This window comes from Scyliorhinus torazame, chromosome 22 (assembly GCF_047496885.1).
Source record: "Scyliorhinus torazame isolate Kashiwa2021f chromosome 22, sScyTor2.1, whole genome shotgun sequence".
Taxonomy (NCBI): Eukaryota; Metazoa; Chordata; class Chondrichthyes; order Carcharhiniformes; family Scyliorhinidae; genus Scyliorhinus; species Scyliorhinus torazame.
The window spans coordinates 83,778,869-83,797,636 of NC_092728.1; the positions used below are offsets into that span (position 1 = coordinate 83,778,869).

An 18,768-nucleotide genomic window follows, 5' to 3' on the forward strand; every position below is an offset into this window, starting at 1 on the left:
TAATGGGAAGTAGAGATGCGTGCCGATTTCCTTTAGGACATTTTTGGATGTATTAATTAAAATGGCAGGCCAATTGTTTTCCTCATTGGTAATCGTGTGATTTTAAATTAAGTCCAGAAACTTGGACTTGAGAATTAACACTCCTGTGAAGCCGACTTGGTTCATTTTGCTATGTTAAGCAAAATTATATAAATGCAAGTTGTTGCTGTTAATGGATATTCTATCTACTAACACGGCTGACAAAATAATGAGTTTTTGAAGCGTAGCCAACCTACAGTACAAAATTCATCCAAGTGCTTCCTAATACACCATCATCCCAAGTTGGAAAACAGAAATACCTCAATTGTTCTAGCACTCTCACAATGAAGATCAGGAAATATTCATTCCTTTCTAATCATATGAAGTGATGCGTGTAAAAATGAACACAGGAGTCTGCAGACAAAATTTAACTGAACCAAACAAATCTCTGTGGCTAGACAACTGTTCCACTGAGGCCAGCAAGCTTCAGATCTATAATCCACTCGCAGATACACACTATAAATTGAATTGTCAATAAAAAAAGTCATTTTTACTCATGGGGAACATTAGCATTACACTTGGTTTAAAATAAACTCAAAGATCATATTAAAATTGTATCTCTGAAATATGGTATATTTTATTTTCTATTAATTTCACAAAGCCATGGCCAGAAAATTGGATTGCGGGTATTAGTTAGGAATAAAGGATCCCAAAAATCATTATGAGTCATGAATGATAATATTGCACTTTCTTGCTCAAGCAATATGGATGAAATTATTAATCAATATTCAGGGTTGTATGTATTTTCCATTCCTTCAGAGGACTTTACGTTATAAAACAATGGCATGACTGGCTTGCAAGCAAAAATGTTATGGAGGTGTAAAATATTACATAGTTATTCATGTGTCAGTGTGCCTCTAAAATGTGTGGTTTGAATCTGGAATTTTAATTAAATGATTGATTTCTCAATTAATTAATTACAAAGTGCATGCTAATTGTTTAATTGGTCATTTGATCTATAGATCATTTATGAATAAATTGAGCTGATTTACAAAGTTTATTGATTTGATTTGACAATGAATTATTGAACTGACTAACTGATTTGCAATTTCACCAATTAATTTCACAAATTTCCACATAAAACTGTCCAAATATGACATCTGAAATACAGAATATAATCTGAAATAAGACCAGTTGTCATAACTCAGTTCTCTATTAAATAAAACAAGTAATGAAACAGTATTAATAATAATGTACACTGCATTTTTTTCTAAGAATAGCTAACAAGATTTTTAGTAAATGCTAAGACTGGAACCAAAAAGAAAACACAATTAATAATTAGACAGCAACCATGGAAACAATGCACCTCCCATGCTCAACAAGGCTTCTCTGTGTAAAAAGGATTTTCCTTGTCACGGATTTCTGAGGATACGTCACATTAACTTTCTTTCTCTCTCTACAGATGCTGCCAGATCTGCTGAGTGTTCCAGCATTTTTTTAAAAATTGAGTACCCAATTATTTTTTTTCCAATTAAGGGACAATTTAGTGTAGCCAATTCACCTATCCTCCACATCTTTGGGTTGTGGGGGGAGAAACCCACGCAGACATGGGGAGAATGTTTCCAGCGTTTTGATTTCAGATTTGCTCCCTTTTGCTTTGTCACTACCTCCATGACTGGAGGAAAATTTCTTGAAGTTGCTCCTGACGTGCCAGAGGTTCAGTCAACAGGATGTTCACTGCATTTTTGCTGGAGGAGAGGGAGCAGATACAAGCAATTTCTCAGCCAAAATCTTCTCTTTTGGCACAATATGTCTTTGAAAAGATACACATTTTAGCATTCAATCCCTTTCAATTTCTTTGTATGCTGGAAATTTCAATTTGTATCTTTCATAATTACATTTTGTATTCATTTCTAAAACTTAGTAATTTGAGTACTGTCAAACAAACAGATAAGTAGTTTAGTAGGCGATAAATCAATCTGTACTTTAATAACTATGTACAAATTTAATAACGATGTACAAATTTAACCACAAGCAAAAGGCTTATGTACAACATCTCAATTCATTATTTGTGCAAAAATGAAATATAAAAACATTTTAAAAATAGATTAAATTTCAGTGTTTACAAATTAGGATTCTTTGAGCTATGACAAGTACCAGAGCACATCCATCATCACTAAGTAACATGACAGCTCACTGGGTCATGCCTTACAAGTTCACATAAGGGCTAAGAGTATTGTCAGGCTTCATGTTACTGGACTGTGAATGAGATGTAAAGGTAAATTAAAATATAAGAAATCAACACTTTGCAGCATTGAGTCAATGACATTTTGGATTTCTGACCAAAAGCAGTCGCAAAACTAGTATTCTTCAAATGCTACCAATTAAATAAAGCTTGTATGCCCAACTAAATTCCTTGACTGCTGCACAAACGGGAGCATTCTTTTGTGACATTCACTGGTGGTTGGCTGCATATTTGGATGGAGCGTCTAAATACAGCAGAGTTCCTTGCCCTGGAGAAACTTTTAAAAAGTGGCTTGGATAATTCAGCTCATACAATGTGCCCTCCAGAAAAGAGAACAGTGCAAAGGTGAGGTGATAAAACACAGCAGAGTTTAAAACAACATTTCCCAAGGCGGAGGATAATCCACCTGCAGATAAAGGCAGCACTATTTCCATCATCCATCCAAAAGCACAACTTGATAACAGGTAATTCTTTTAGGAAAGGGCCGTTCACATGTTTGGCCTCAAAGATGACCCCGGATTGATTTTAAGCCATATCAGATCCAAGGTAGGTTGGAACTAACAGAGAGAATGATTGATTATTCAATTATATTGCATTTAAATATTGAATATGACTAGTTTAAGCAGATACGCAGTGCTCAAATGAATTGTGTTGTGATTTTGTTCTGCTAACACTGCATTCATAGGCAATGGGGGTGGGGGGAAGGCTAATGTATATATATTTTTTACGGAACTGAAATAAATGTTTGTGATTTAATGGTTATAATTGACTGAACACAGATCCACCAAATCAAGCATATGTTGGAGGATTGAGTAATACAGAAAAAGTCTGTTTCATTTTTCAATCTTCCACGCAATTCACAGTTTCACAATTCAGCACATATGTTCAAATCTGTCATATGGATGATGGTATTTCAGCTGTATAATTTACTGTCAAGATTCCACTTATAATGATCATGAATACTTTGCATTGGGCAAAAGATTAATTATTGACAGTTTCTGAGCTCACCTGATTAGAAACCTTCAGAGCTGTTCCAACTCTCAAATTCTAATGGAGCCCATGCTAAATCACTGAGCGAATAGAGGTAATGTTATAAAAAAAACAAGTCCCGGTTAATAATATAGCAGACTAGGTGATTGGCCAAATAAATCACTACAACTACATAATCCCACTGGCCTTCAAATAGGAACAAAATGTTGCTATACAACAATGCAATGTGTCATATACAATTCTGAAATGATACAAACTATTACAAACACCTAATAAAAATTCTTTGACCAATAAAAGCATCAGATTTCAAAATGGGGTCAGGGCAGGTACAGCTGTAAACTGGATCAATTTAAGGCACAGAAGTCCACTACTATTGCTTCAAAGAATGTTTTTTTTCCAAGTTCTTCAAAATCACAATACAGGTGGTTGAAGTGGAAATGGGATTAAGTGCATTGTACAGATCAGTAAAATCCTGATCATTCGGAGTTTCCGGGTGAGGTGATGACCAGCTGAGTCGCACGTTTCAGCAGCTCCCGGTGGAACGGACTTTTGGGCTCTTGATAGGAGCCCCAACGGCAATTTTAACGGCTAAAAACACCGTGCGGTAAACCAGAAGGGTGTTCCCCCTGGACACGGATGGAAAAAGGAGAGGAAAGTGGCCGGATTGCAGCGGATCCTTTGGAACAACGGCAAGGAAGGCAAGCAGAAACCAAGATGGCGTCGGAAGGTGGCAGTTTCATATGGGGCCCTGAACAACAAGAGTTCTTGAAACGCTGCGTGGAGGAGATAAAAAAGGAAATGAAGAAAGAGTTGTTGGCCCCGATATTACAGGCGATTGAAGGGCTGAAAGAGGAACAAAAGACCCAGGAGCAGGAGCTTCGGGTCGTGAAGGCGAAAGCAGCAGAGAATGAGAACGATATACAGGGCCTGGTGGTGAAGTCGGAGATACAGGAGGCACACCAGAAACGATCTGTGGAGAGGTTGGAGGCACTGGAAAACAACGCAAGGAGGAACAACTTGAGGATTCTTGGCCTTCCTGAAGGTGTGGAGGGGGCGGACGTCGGGGCATATGTGAGCACGATGCTGCACTCGTTAATGGGAGCGGAGGCCCCGACGGGTCCGTTGGAGGTGGAGGGAGCATACCGAGTTATGGTGCGAGGATCGAGAGCAGGAGAAACTCCCAGAGCCATAGTGGTGAGATTCCTCCGTTTTAAGGATAGAGAAATGGTCCTTAGATGGGCGAAGAAAACTCGGTGTAGTAAATGGGAGAACGCGGTGATCCGCGTTTATCAAGATTGGAGTGCGGAGGTGGCGAGAAGGAGGGCGAGCTTTAATCGGGCCAAAGCGGTACTTCACAAAAAGAAGATAAAATTTGGAATGCTGCAACCGGCAAGACTGTGGGTCACATATCAAGGGAGGCACCACTACTTTGAAACGGCGGATGAAGCGTGGACTTTTATTGTAGAAGAAAAATTGGAATGATTGGATTATGAAAATGAACGTTTGGACAAAGTGGTGGGGCGAATGGGGGGGGGCGAAGAGGGGTTTTATGTTTTAATCCTGCGGTATGGTAACTTTTCTTTCTCCCACAGGTGGTGATGGGGGGAGGTGGGGAGGGAGAAGAGATGGGGCGTTGGCCATGGGAGGCGGGGCCGAGGGAGAGGCGCGGGCTTGGTTCCCGCACTATGATAATTATGGCGGGAATAGAGAAGCAGGAAGGAGGGGGCGTTGCACGGTGCGAGCCGTGATCACGGGGGGAAGCCGAGGTCAGCCAGAGTTTGCTGACTTCTGGGAGCAACATGGGGGGAGTAATTACGCTAGCGGGGGGTCTAGCAGGGGGGGGGGGGGGGGGGGGGAGGGGGGAATTACTGGGTTGCTGCTGCTGGGGAAAGGGGGGAGTGGGTACGGGAAAGGATGGGCGGGGGGGCACCGTCTGGGAGAGATACAGCTGCGTGGGAACTGGGTGAGAAGCTGGAAAAAGATGATGGCTAACCGGCAAGGGGGGGGGGGTGGGAAGCCCCCCAACTCGGCTGATCACGTGGAACGTGAGGGGGCTTAACGGGCCGATAAAGAGGGCACGAGTACTCGCACACCTTAAGAAACTTAAAGCAGATGTGGTTATGCTACAGGAAACGCACCTGAAACTGATAGACCAGGTTAGGTTGCGCAATGGATGGGTTGGGCAGGTGTTCCATTCGGGGCTGGATGCGAAAAACAGGGGGGTGGCTATATTAGTGGGGAAGCGGGTAATGTTCGAGGCGAAGACTATAGTGGCGGATAACGGGGGCAGATACGTGATGGTGAGTGGCAAATTACAGGGAGAGATGGTGGTTTTGGTAAACGTGTATGCCCCGAACTGGGACGATGCCAACTTTATGAGGCGAATGCTAGGACGCATCCCAGACCTAGAGACCGGAAAGCTGATAATGGGGGGAGACTTTAACACGGTGTTGGAACCAAGGCTGGATAGGTCGAAGTCCAGGACTGGTAGGAGGCCGGCAGCAGCCAAGGTGCTTAAGGATTTTATGGAGCAGATGGGAGGGGTGGACCCGTGGAGATTCAGTAGACCTAGGAGTAAGGAGTTCTCGTTTTTCTCCTATGTCCATAAAGTCTATTCACGCATAGACTTTTTTGTGTTGGGTAGGGCATTGATCCCGAGGGTGAGGGGAACGGAATATACGGCTATAGCCATTTCGGATCATGCCCCACACTGGGTAGACTTGGAGATAGGGGAGGAAACAAGAGGGCGCCCACCCTGGAGAATGGACATGGGACTAATGGCGGATGAGGGGGTGTGCCTAAGGGTGAGGGGATGCATTGAAAAGTACTTGGAACTCAATGACAATGGGGAGGTTCAGGTGGGAGTGGTCTGGGAGGCGTTGAAGGCGGTGGTTAGGGGGGAGCTGATATCAATAAGGGTACATAAAGGGAAGCAGGAGAGTAAGGAACGGGAGCGGTTGCTGCAAGAACTTTTGAGGGTGGATAGACAATATGCGGAAGCACCGGAGGAGGGACTGTACAGGGAAAGGCAAAGGCTGCATGTGGAATTTGACTTGCTGACTACAGGCACTGCAGAGGCACAATGGAGGAAGGCGCAGGGTGTACAGTATGAATATGGAGAGAAGGCGAGCAGATTGCTGGCACACCAATTGAGGAAAAGGGGAGCAGCGAGGGAAATAGGGGGGGTGAGGGACGAGGAAGGAGAGACGGAGCGGGGAGCGGAGAGAGTGAACGAAGTGTTCAAGACATTTTATAAAAAATTGTATGAAGCTCAACCCCCGGATGGGAGGGAGAGAATGATGGATTTTTTGGATCGGCTGGAAATTCCCAAGGTGGAAGAGCAGGAAAGGGTGGGACTGGGAGCACAGATCACGGTAGAAGAAGTGGTGAAAGGAATTAGGAACATGCAGACGGGAAAGGCCCCGGGACCGGACGGATTCCCAGTTGAATTTTACAGAAAATATTTGGACTTGCTCGCCCCGCTACTGACGAGGACCTTTAACGAGGCAAAGGAAAGGGGACAACTGCCCCCGACTATGTCAGAAGCAATGATATCGCTTCTCTTAAAGAAGGAAAAGGATCCGCTACAATGCGGGTCCTACAGACCAATTTCCCTCCTCAATGTGGATGCCAAGGTCCTGGCCAAGGTAATGGCAATGAGAATAGAGGAATGTGTCCCGGGGGTGGTTCATGAGGACCAAACTGGGTTTGTGAAGGGGAGACAGCTGAACACGAATATACGGAGGCTGTTAGGGGTAATGATGATGGCCCCACCAGAGGGTGAAACGGAGATAGTAGTGGCGATGGATGCCGAGAAAGCATTTGATAGAGTGGAATGGGATTATCTGTGGGAGGTGTTGAGGAGATTTGGGTTTGGAGAGGGGTATGTTAGATGGGTGCAGCTGTTGTATAGGGCCCCAGTGGCGAGTGTGGTCACGAATGGACGGGGATCGGCATATTTTCGGCTCCATAGAGGGACAAGGCAGGGATGTCCTCTGTCCCCATTACTGTTTGCACTGGCGATTGAGCCCCTGGCGATAGCGCTGAGAGGTTCCAAGAGATGGAGGGGAATACTTAGGGGAGGAGAAGAACACCGGGTATCTTTATATGCGGATGATCTGCTACTATATGTGGCGGATCCAGCGGAGGGGATGCCAGAAATAATGCGGATACTTGGGGAGTTTGGGGATTTTTCAGGGTATAAATTGAACATGGGGAAGAGTGAGCTGTTTGTGGTGCATCCAGGGGAGCAGAGTAGAGAAATAGAAGACCTACCGTTGAGGAAGGTAACAAGAGACTTTCGTTACCTGGGGATCCAGATAGCTAAGAATTGGGGCACATTGCACAGGCTAAATTTGACGCGGTTGGTGGAACAGATGGAGGAAGGTTTCAAGAGATGGGATATGGTAGCATTGTCAATGGCAGGGAGGGTGCAGGCGGTTAAGATGGTGGTCCTCCCGAGATTCCTCTTTGTGTTTCAGTGCCTCCCGGTGGTGATCACGAAGGCTTTCTTCAAAAGGATAGAAAAGAGTATCATGGGTTTTGTTTGGGCCGGGAAGACTCCGAGAGTGAGGAAGGGATTCTTACAGCGTAGTAGGGATAGGGGGGGGGGGCTGGCACTACCGAGCCTAAGTGAGTATTATTGGGCCGCTAATATTTCAATGGTGAGTAAGTGGATGGGAGAGGAGGAAGGAGCGGCGTGGAAGAGATTAGAGAGGGCGTCCTGTAGGGGGACCAGCCTGCAGGCTATGGTGACAGCCCCATTGCCGTTCTCACCGAGGAACTATACCACGAGTCCGGTGGTGGTAGCTACACTGAAGATTTGGGGACAGTGGAGACGACATAGGGGAAAGACCGGAGCATTGGGGGGGTCCCCGATAAGAAACAACCATAGGTTTGCCCCGGGGGGAATGGATGGGGGATATGGAATGTGGCAAAGAGCAGGTATAACGCAATTGAAAGATCTATTTGTGGATGGGAAGTTCGCGAGTCTGGGAGCGCTGACTGAGAAATATGGGTTGCCCCAAGGGAATGCATTCAGGTACATGCAATTGAGGGCTTTTGCGAGGCAACAGGTGAGGGAATTCCCGCAGCTCCCGACACAAGAGGTGCAGGACAGAGTCATCTCGAAGAAATGGGTGGGGGACGGTAAGGTGTCGGATATATATAGGGAAATGAGGGATGAAGGGGAGACTATGGTGGACGAACTAAAAGGGAAATGGGAAGAAGAGCTAGGGGAGGAGATCGAGGGGGGGCTGTGGGCAGATGCCCTAAACAGGGTAAACTCGTCGTCCTCGTGCGCCAGGCTAAGCCTGATTCAGTTTAAGGTATTACACAGGGCACATATGACTGGAACACGGCTCAGTAAATTTTTTGGGGTGGAGGATAGGTGTGCGAGGTGCTCGAGAAGCCCAGCGAATCATACCCATATGTTTTGGTCATGCCCGGCACTACAGGGGTTTTGGATGGGGGTGACAAAGGTGCTTTCGAAAGTAGTAGGAGTCCGGGTCGAACCAAGCTGGGGGTTGGCTATATTTGGGGTTGCACAAGAGCCGGGAGTACAGGAGGCGAGAGAGGCCGATGTTTTGGCCTTTGCGTCCCTAGTAGCCCGGCGCAGGATATTGCTAATGTGGAAAGAAGCCAAGCCCCCGGGGGTGGAGACCTGGATAAATGATATGGCGGGGTTCATAAAGTTAGAGCGGATTAAGTTCGTCCTAAGGGGGTCGGCTCAAGGGTTTACCAGGCGGTGGCAACCGTTCGTCGAATATCTTGCGGAAAGATAGATGGGGGAAAAAAGAAGGCAGCAGCAGCAGCCCAGGACTTTGGGGGGGGGGGGGGGGGGGGGGGGGGGGGGTGGCCTGAGACAAGGCAGTTGCCAATTAGGGCTAGTTTTTATTTTTGTTATTTAATATTTATTTATTTGTTGTTGTTTTCTTTTGTTCTTGTTTAAATAAAAAAGGTCATTATTATCTGTATTGTTATAATGTTGTGTAAAGGATGCACAATGTACTGTGTTGGTTGACCAAAAATTTTCAATAAAATATTATTTAAAAAAAAAAAAACAAATCCTGATCATTCAATGGTTTAATGGAATGTAACAGATTAAGTTCAAAGGTCTACAGCAGAAAAAACAGTCCATTTGTCAAAGCTCTGCAATTTTTCAACTTAATGTCATCAACGAAAACAACAACTTCAAGCAGCTATTGGATAGGTACATGGATTACGGTAAAATGATATAGTGTAGATTTATTTGTTCTTAAGGGCAGCACGGTAGCATTGTGGATAGCACAATTGCTTCACAGCTCCAGGGTCCCAGGTTCGATTCCGACTTGGGTCACTGTCTGTGCGGAGTCTGCACGTCCTCCCAGTGTCTGCATGGGTTTCCTCCGGGTGCTCCGGTTTCCTCCCACAGTCCAAAGATGTGCAGGTTAGGTGGATTGGCCATGATAAATTGCCCTTAGTGTCCAAAATTGCCCTTGGTGTTGGGTGGAGGTGTTGAGTTTGGGTAGGGTGCTCTTTCCAAGAGCCGGTGCAGACTCAAAGGGCCGAATGGCCTCCTTCTGCACTGTAAATTCAATGATAATCTATGATTAATCTAGGACAAAGGTTCGGCACAACATCGTGGGCCGAAGGGCCTGTTCTGTGCTGTATTTTCTATGCTATGTCTATGACCCGACAACAACATGCGTTTAATGCATTAAAATATTCAGATGGACTCCACAAGTGTTATTAAATAATATTTGACATCAAGCCACATCACAAGAAATTAGGGCACATGTTCAAATGTTTGGTCAAAGAGCTAGTTTTAAGGGGGGTCTTAAAGGAGAAGAGATGTGTAGAGAGCCAGAGAAATTTACGAAGGAAATTTCGGAACTTAAGGCCAAGGCAACTGAAGGCACCAATGGTAGAGCAATTAAAATAATGGATATAGGCCAGAATTTGTGGAGCATAAAGGTTTGTAGGGCTGGAGGATGTTAGACAGATAGGGAGGTTCAAGGTTATATAGAAGGTATTTGAAATCAAGGATGAGACTTTTAAAATTGAAGAATTGCCAGACCTGAAGCCAACATATGTCAGCAAGTACTGGGGTGTTGGGTAAACAATACTCGGCAAGATATGGCAGCAAGTTTGATTGAGCTTAATTTATGTAGGATGTCAGCTAGGAGAGCAAAGGAATAGTCGAGTCTAGAGTGGGCTTGGAATTTGTGACAGGAATTTCAGTCTTCCTTGTATTTAGTTTGAAGGAGATTTCTGCTCACCCAGTACTGGATGTCAGACAAGCAGTGCAAGAAATTAGACAGTGCAGGGGTTGAGAGAAACAAAGGTGAGATTTTTGTATGTTGTTGTCAGTGTACACGTGGATGTGATTTCAGATGATGTCACCAAGGGGCAGCATTTAGATGAGATGTAGGAGTAGGATTTATCCTTGCGGGACACGAGTGATAATGGTGTTGAGAGGGAAGATAAGCCACTGCAGGTGATTCTCTAACCATGACTGGTTGGATAACTAACCAGGGCAGGGCAGTACCACCTAGCTGGATGACTGAGAAGGGATGTTAGAGGAGGATGGCGTCATCAAGCATTTCAAAAGGTTGCAGACAAATTGAAAACAATGAGGGTGGATGGTTAACCATGGCCACTGTCACACGGGGGCACTGTGACATCGATAAGGGCTGTTTCTGCACATTAGCAGAGGTGGGGACTGGAGGGATTCAAGCTCCAAGTTACAGGAAAGATAGGTATGGATTTGGAAGGCGGCAACACATTCAAACTTTGAAGGAAGGAAGGTTGGAGGGTAGTTTGTAACAGAGAAGTCTGTTTGATTTTTGAGGAGAGGATTGTTTTAGGGGATTTGTGCCTGCGGAGAGGGATCCATTAACAATAGCAGGTTACATGTCTGTTAAGCAGTGCCACATCAATGGTTACGACACAAAACAAAAATGGTGTAGGGGTAACGTATTAGCAGAGAAAAAGCACCGATAAAATAGTTAGCTAATAGGAAGCAGAGAGTAGGGGAAAGTGGGTCTTTTGTGGGTTGGCAAGCTGCAACTAACGGAGTGCCACAGGGATCAGTGCTGAGGCCTCAGTTATTTAGAATATACATCAACGACTTGGATGAAGGGACCAAATGTATGCTAGCTAAATTTACTGATGACAAGAAGTAAAGTAAGTTGTCAAGAGGAGGTAAGAGAGTCTCTAGCGGGGTTTGTATAGGTTAACTGAATGGGGGGAAAATTGGCAGACCAAGCATAACGTGGGAATTTTGAACTTGTACGCTTTGGCAGGAAAAACAGAAAAGCAGTATACTATTTAAATGGACAGAGGATTGCGGAACTCGTTGTAGAGAGAGGGATCAGGCTGTCCTGGTACATGAATCACAAAGGTAGCAAGTACAGCAAGTGATTAGTAAGGCAAATGGAGTGTTGGCATTTATTGCACGGGGAATTGAATATAAAAATAGGGACTTTTGCTGCATCTGTACAGGATCTTAGTGAAAGATCTGGAGTAATGTGCACTGTTTTGATCTCCTTGTTTGAAAAAAGATATAATTGCATTAGAAGCACTTCAGAGAAGGTTCACTTGACTCATTCCTCAAATGAAGGGCTTATCTTATGAAGAAAGGTGAACAGATTGGGCCTACACCCACTGAAGCTTGTTAGAATGAGAGGAGATTATATTGAAACATACAAGATCCTGAGGGGACTTCATCGTATGGATACCAGGGAGGATGGTTTCTCTTGTGGCGGAACTAGAGCTAGGGGACACAGTTCAAGGATAGGTAGTCTCCTATTCAAAATGGAGATGAAGAGTAGAGTAATAAGGTCATGAATCTCCAGAAAACAGTGGAGGTCGGGTCATTAAGTTTATTCAGGCTAAGTTCTATACACTTTTCATAGGCAAGGGAGTCAAATGTTATGGAGGGCAGACAGGAAAGTGGAGTTTGAGACCACAATCAGCTCAGCCATGATCTTATTGCATGACAGAGCAGGCTCAAAGGACCAAATGGTCTATCCCTGCTCCTAATAAGAACATTAGAGCGGGGAACAGTAAGTCAATTAAGCTACCCGAGCCTGCTCCACCATTCGATATGATCATGGGCGAACTACTCGCGGCCTCATCACCTTCCTGCCTACTCCCCATAACCTTGCATCCCGCTACTAATTAAAAACCTGTCCATCTCCTCTGCAAATTTGTTTAGTGTTCTGCCATTCACTGTACTCTGGGGTAGAGAATTCCACAGATTCATGATCCTTTGCAAGTAGTAATTCCTCCTAATTTCTGTTTTAGAGTTGCCACCCCTTAGCCTAAAAATATGGGCCGGAATTCTCCGAGCCTCCACACCAAAATCACGCTCGGTACGGGGGCGGAGAATAGGGTCTCAGACCCGCGGGGCTGGGGCGCATTTCTCCGCGGACCGGAGAATCGCCGCCAGCCGCGCACGCACGGTCGACGTGGCGCCGGTCGGGGGCCGTTGAAAGAGGCCCGCGCGCTGATTCTCCACGATCGACCGGCTGAGTTCTGCCGGCGTGGTTCCAACCTGGTTCCATCCGGCGGGAGCTCGGACTCGCGACCGCGCTGGCCGTCCTGTTGGGGGTGGGAGGGGGATCAGGCTCCGGGGGGGCCTCCACGACGGACAGGCCCGCGATCAGGGGCTACCGATTGGCAGATGCGCATGATCCGGGGGGGGGGGGGGCCTATCTTCTTCCGCACTGGCCCACTGTGTGGCTCCGCCATGTTGCGTGGGGGCCAACGCAAAAATGGCCACCACGCGCATGCGCAGATCCACAGCCGGAAACGCAGGGCTCCGTATCAGCAGCAGGAGCTGCGCGGCGTACGCCAGGGCCCTGTTATCCCTCTTAAAACCGGAGAATCACTCCGGACTTTTCGAAAAAAAGTCTGGAGCGATTTGCGCCCATTTTCCGGCGGGCGTGGGGACATAGACCCATTTTCAGAGAATCCCAGCCATGGTCTCTCGTTCTAGAATGTCCAACAAGGGGAAATATTTGTCTGCTCGGTCAATCACCTTTAGCATCTTATATACGTCAATTAGATCTCCTCTCATTCTTCCAAACTCCAGCGACTATAATAATAACCGCTTATTGTCACAAGTAGACTTCAATGAAGTTACTGTGAAAAGCCCCTAGTCACCACATTCCGGCGCCTGTTCGTGGAGGACGGTACGGGAATTGAACCCGCGCTGCTGGCATTGCAAACCAGCTATTTAGTCCACTGTGCTAAACCAGGCCTAAACGGCTCACTCGCTCTTCATAAGGCAAGTCCTTCATCCCTGGAATCAATCTAGCGAACCTTCTCTGAACTGTCTCTAATGCATTTGTGTCCTTCCTCAAATAAGGGGACCAAGAATATCCCTTGGCGTCACGCAAGAGCAAGAAGCACGAAAGGTGGCTCCCGGCAGGGTCTTTGTTTCTGATTCTTTTTACCTTCTTTTCTGGGGGATTTTGGTGTCCAAATCCAGTTAGTTGATTTAGAGAACTTTCACCCAACATGTCGAAAAAGAAGCCCAATGTGAAGAAAGCCCAGGAGGGCAGCCTGTCGAAAGACCCTGAAAGAGGGAAGATGGCTGCTGCGCCCATTAAATTAGACACGCTAGATGTGGTGATGGCACAGGAGCTGGAAAAATTTGACACGTTGATGGACAGACAGTTCAAGTGGCAAGACAAGAGATGAAGGAATAATTTACAGACACTGCCGAGAAGGCACTGGGCCCGATTCGCGAACAGCTAGGGATGACCTCAAATGTGGTGAAAGTGCAAGGTGAGACTTTGAAGGGTGTGGAGGATGTTGAGAATAGGTTGAGGCGCCTGAACCTCAGGATGGTGGCGCTGTCAGAGGGAGTGAAGACCTCAAAGCCAACTGAGTATTTGTTCGTGACGTTCTCTCAACTGGTGGGAGGAGAGGAGTTGTTCGCCCCTCCGGAATTGGTTAGAGCTCATCTGGCACTTTGGCAGAAGCCAGGATTTAATGTCACGGGTGCCGAAGTACAGGGAAAAGTACTGTTCCGTGGAAAATCCAGACAGATCGTTCCACACATGAGAAATATAGGACATGCGAAAGATACACAATGTAAATACATAGACATGGGGTGAAGCATACAGAGTGTAGTACTACTCAGTAGAGAAGATGCATGGAAAAATCAGTTCTGTCCATAAGAGGGCCTTTTGGAGTCTGGCAGCAGCAGGGAAGAAACTGTTTTTGAATCTGTTAGTGAGTGTTCTCAGACTTTTGTATCACCTGCCCGATGGAAGAGAGAATAACCTGTGTGGGAGGGGTCTTTGTTTATCTGCCCGCATTCCCAAGGCAGAGGAAGGTGTAGACAGAGTCAATAGATAGGTGGGGGGTCCAGGTATGGGGGATGTCATGGGCACATTGAAGAGATCCAGCTCCTTCTCAGGGTCCAAGTTAAATTTAGGAACGGTGAGTAATTTGTGGTCAGCACTTTGGACGGAGGAGTTGGTTAGGAGAGTCTCCCGTTCTGTCTGGCTGGGACTAGTTTCCAGTATCTGGGGTTCAGGTGGTACAGGATTGGGTGTGTCTTCACAAACTGAATTACACCAGCCTGGCAAGCAGGGTCAGGGCAGATCTACAGAGGTGGGACAGCCTTCCGTTATTGCTGACAGGCCGGGTTCAATCCATTAAGATTTACATCTTGCACGATCCGTGTTTTTATTTCAATGCCTCTCAGTTTTTCTAACCAAATCGTTCTTCTGGGGCAGAACGGCTCCTAGCGTTTATCATGTGGACAATGAGGACTCCTCAGATTCTGCGGAATTTGATGTGTAGTGATCAGGAAAGCCATCTGGGTGCAGATGGAGTCGGGGTCATGCAAAGGATCTAAGCTTGGAGACGCTGGGGACGGCGTCTGACATTTGCTCCAGCAAAATATTCTTACAAACGGGTGGTTGTCTCTACTTTGACAATATGACGGCAACTGGGTCAGCAATTTAAGCTGGGGGCAGTGTCAAGATGGGCCCTATCTGTAGGAAACATTTCTCTACATCAACTAACTGGAGTTGGCCAAATTCAATGCCTCATTTGAGGGGTGGAAAAGTAAGGAGCTGAAGAGAGTGAGGCATTTGTTTTTTGGAGGGACGGTTTGCCAGCTTGGAGTTGAGGGCGAAAGCAGGACTTTCGGGTGTGGATACATTCAGATACGGGATTTTGTTCAGCAGACAATCCCGGTAGTGCCGCCCACTTTATTGGAGATGGTTCTCTCCTGTGCAGTGTCGGAAGAGGGCAGCACATCTGGGATATATGGACAGATCTTGGGGGAAGAGCAGATCTCTGTAGAAGAGGTGTAGGCAGAGGAGCTGAGACACATATTGCAGGTGGTGTTATGGAGCAAGTCCCTCCACAGGGTCAATGCTATGTCACCTGTGTGAAGTTGTGCTTGATACAACTTAAGGTAGTGTTTAGAGCTCACCTCATCAAGGCCAGAAAGTCGATGTTTTGCAGGGGTTGAAGATAGGTGCGAGCGGTGATTGAGCAGGCCCGCAAAGCAAACGCATATTTTGTGGTCCTGTCCCAAATTGTTGGTTATTTGGTGTCTTTCTTCAGCACCAACTTGGCAATCCTAAATGTTGATTTTGAGTCCTATCCGTTAGTAGTTACATTTGGGGTGTAGGACCAGCCGGAGCGGAGGACGGGTGCGGGGCTGATGCCCTAGCATTTGCCTCGTTGATTGTTCGGAGGTGAATTCTGCTGAGCTGGAGACAGGCAATGCCCCTAGTGCCTCAGCGTCGCTAGGTGACTTGATGGGGTTTTTGCACCTCGAGAAGGTCAAGTTTCCAGTGAGGATCGGTCGAAGGATTCTATCGTAGATGGCGTCCTTTCATATTGCATTTTAGGGAATCGGTCACTGTTACTGTTGTTGTTTGTAATTTTCAATAAATGTCTAGGTTTTATTTTGTAAATTGATAAAAAATGTTAAAAGTTCAAAAAAAAAAATGTTTTTAAAAAGGAGGTCCAAAAATGTGCGCAGTACTCCAGATGCGGTCTCAATAATGCACTATACAGTTGCAACAGTACTTCCATACTCTATTCCATCAGCAATGAATGCCAAAATTCCATTTGCCTTCCTTTTATCTGCTGGACCTGCATACTAAATTTCTGCGATTCATGCACAAAGACATCTAGATCCCTCTGCACCAAAGCATTTTGAAGTTTCTCGCCATTTCGAAAAGAGGTTGCCTTTTTAGTCCTCCAACCAAAATGGATAACTGTACACTTGCCAATGTTAAATTCCATCTGCCAAATTTTGGTCCACTTACCGACTTAACCTATCCATATCAATTTGCAAATTTCTTATTTTCTCATTGCAACTTGCTTTCCCACCTATTGGAGTGACATCTGCAAATTTAGCTATTCTGCACCTTCTATCCCTGCACCCAAGTCATTAATATAGATTGTAAATAGTTGGGGCCAACCTCTATGGCACTAGTTAGAGCTTGCCAACCGGAAAGACACATTTATTCCCACTCTCTGCTTTCTGTTACTTAGCCAATCCTCTATCCAAGCTAATATATTACCCCTAAACCAGTGGGATCTTACCTTGTGTATTAACCTTTTGTATGGCACCTTATCAAAGGCCATCTGGAAGTCCAGGTCCACTGCATCTACAAGACCCCCATTGACCACTTTGGGTGTTGCATCGTCGAAGAACTCTAGCAACTTAGTAAAACATGATTTACCCTTTATAAAACCATGCCAACTCTAATGGATTGCATTTTGACTTTCCAGATGTCCCATTACAACTTCAATAATAATGGATTCCAACAATTTACCAATGACAGATGTTTCCTATTTTTGCCTTTCTCCTGTTTTGAACAGTGATGCTACATTAGCCTTTTCCCAAACCAATGGAACCTTTCCAGAATGCATTGGAATATTATTACCAATGTCTCCATTATTTCTGCTGCCACTTCCTTTAAGGCCCTAGGATGAGTTTGGGGACATTTTCTGATACTGGACTATGATATAAATTATAGGTGGCTCTGTAACTACATTTTTGCTCCTATATTACTTTTGAATAGTTCTGCTGAGATAAAAGGTACTCATTGCCTGTTTAGAAGAGGCAATTTGTAGAAATAGATAGTGTATACACAATGCTTGTTAATATCAGAAAGGACACAAAATGGCTGTTAGCTATTATAGCAATACTAAAGAAACAAAATGGCTGAACTAGTCACAGTCCTGAGCAATAGGTTACCAACTGTGTAAACTACCTCATGAGAACCAGGCGTGGGTATGTATAGGGAGTATTTTAACAGCCGCTGATAACTTCACAGAACAAGGAATGCAATGTAACCTTAATAAGCTCAAGGTCCCCAGCTGCTGACAGGACATATCCTTATGTTAGTCTTGAGTGACTTTTGTATGAAGTTAGGGGCGGGTAAGACAACACCCACTTTAACCATATGTGATAACTGGGGTGCTAAGAAAATTGATTGACTGCATGTAATGAATTGTGACGCGAATATAGTTGATTGATTGTATGTAAATGAGAATACAACTAATTCCGCCCCTTGAAACTGTATATTAACCCAATGCGAACCTTAGCTCAAGTGAGAAAGAGTATTGCGAGACTGCGCAGTCTCCAAATCTTTCTCCCAGATCTGAAATAAACTGCTTCTTTACTTGCTCAAACAGACTTACATGTGAAGATTTTCACCTCTAACAAATGGTGTAGTCGGCAGGATGTTGCTGAGCCGAACGCCGATCGAGACGGTGGATAAGGCGAGTAGTCAAACCTTTGACCGCCAGAAATTAGAGTCACATGGCGAGACGGACGGACAGCAAAGCAACATCCAATGAATCTGGTATCAAGGCCAAGTGAGTAAAAGACTCAGTTTTAAATTCTTTTTTGGTTTTGTTTTGTTGGTCCGCTATACCATTTAATATAGTAATAATCGGCTGCTCGAGGACCCATGCTGAGCCTGAATTAAGGGGGCAATTGAGCTCTCACGTGAAGGCCAGAGTTAGTTGGGAATCCGAGACGCACAGACTGTTAAGTGTTAACGGTTGTGGAATTTGCCGTGACACAGTGACAAGCCAGGACCGCCACCCTACGGGAGTGGATGATAGATAAAAGCCTCTTGAGCACAGATGCCTAGTACACCGGATTCGCATTGATAGAGACGACCCCGGTTAACACATTATGGAAAAGAGACACAAGGCCGCTTTTCTGGGGTCCCCCGGGATCCATGACTCTGGCGTACGGACAAGAGCAAAATACTCTGGCACAAGAAAACAATGAACAGATATGGGTGGGATCCCAATGCAGAACAAAGAAACTGATGGGATAAACAAAAGCAAGATACGGCAAAAAAAAAGGCAGAAGTCATCTTAGTTCACCAGTTAGAAGAACAAATGACAGAAATTAAGTGCACCCCCGTGCAATGTTACGCTAATAATGTAAATGACAGATATAAAGCCTTCACACCATTTAAAAAACAGGCTATTTTAAAGGAATTGAGCTCTCACTCTCCCACATTCAC

At 45.4% G+C, this 18,768-nt stretch overlaps 1 protein-coding gene and 1 long non-coding RNA gene across 8 annotated transcripts in view; both read right to left on the bottom strand.

Moving 5' to 3' along the window:
• The window catches only part of mapkap1 (MAPK associated protein 1), a 426,562-nt gene that overhangs the window by 221,943 nt on the left and 185,851 nt on the right, over nucleotides 1–18,768 (bottom strand). The gene's annotated exons all lie outside the window — the stretch shown is intronic.
• Nucleotides 1,977–18,460, bottom strand: LOC140399175 (uncharacterized). Its single transcript, XR_011937655.1, has 2 exons — nucleotides 16,823–18,460; nucleotides 1,977–3,333 (listed from the first exon to the last, which is right to left on the bottom strand). It is a non-coding gene; the product is annotated as an uncharacterized lncRNA (long non-coding RNA).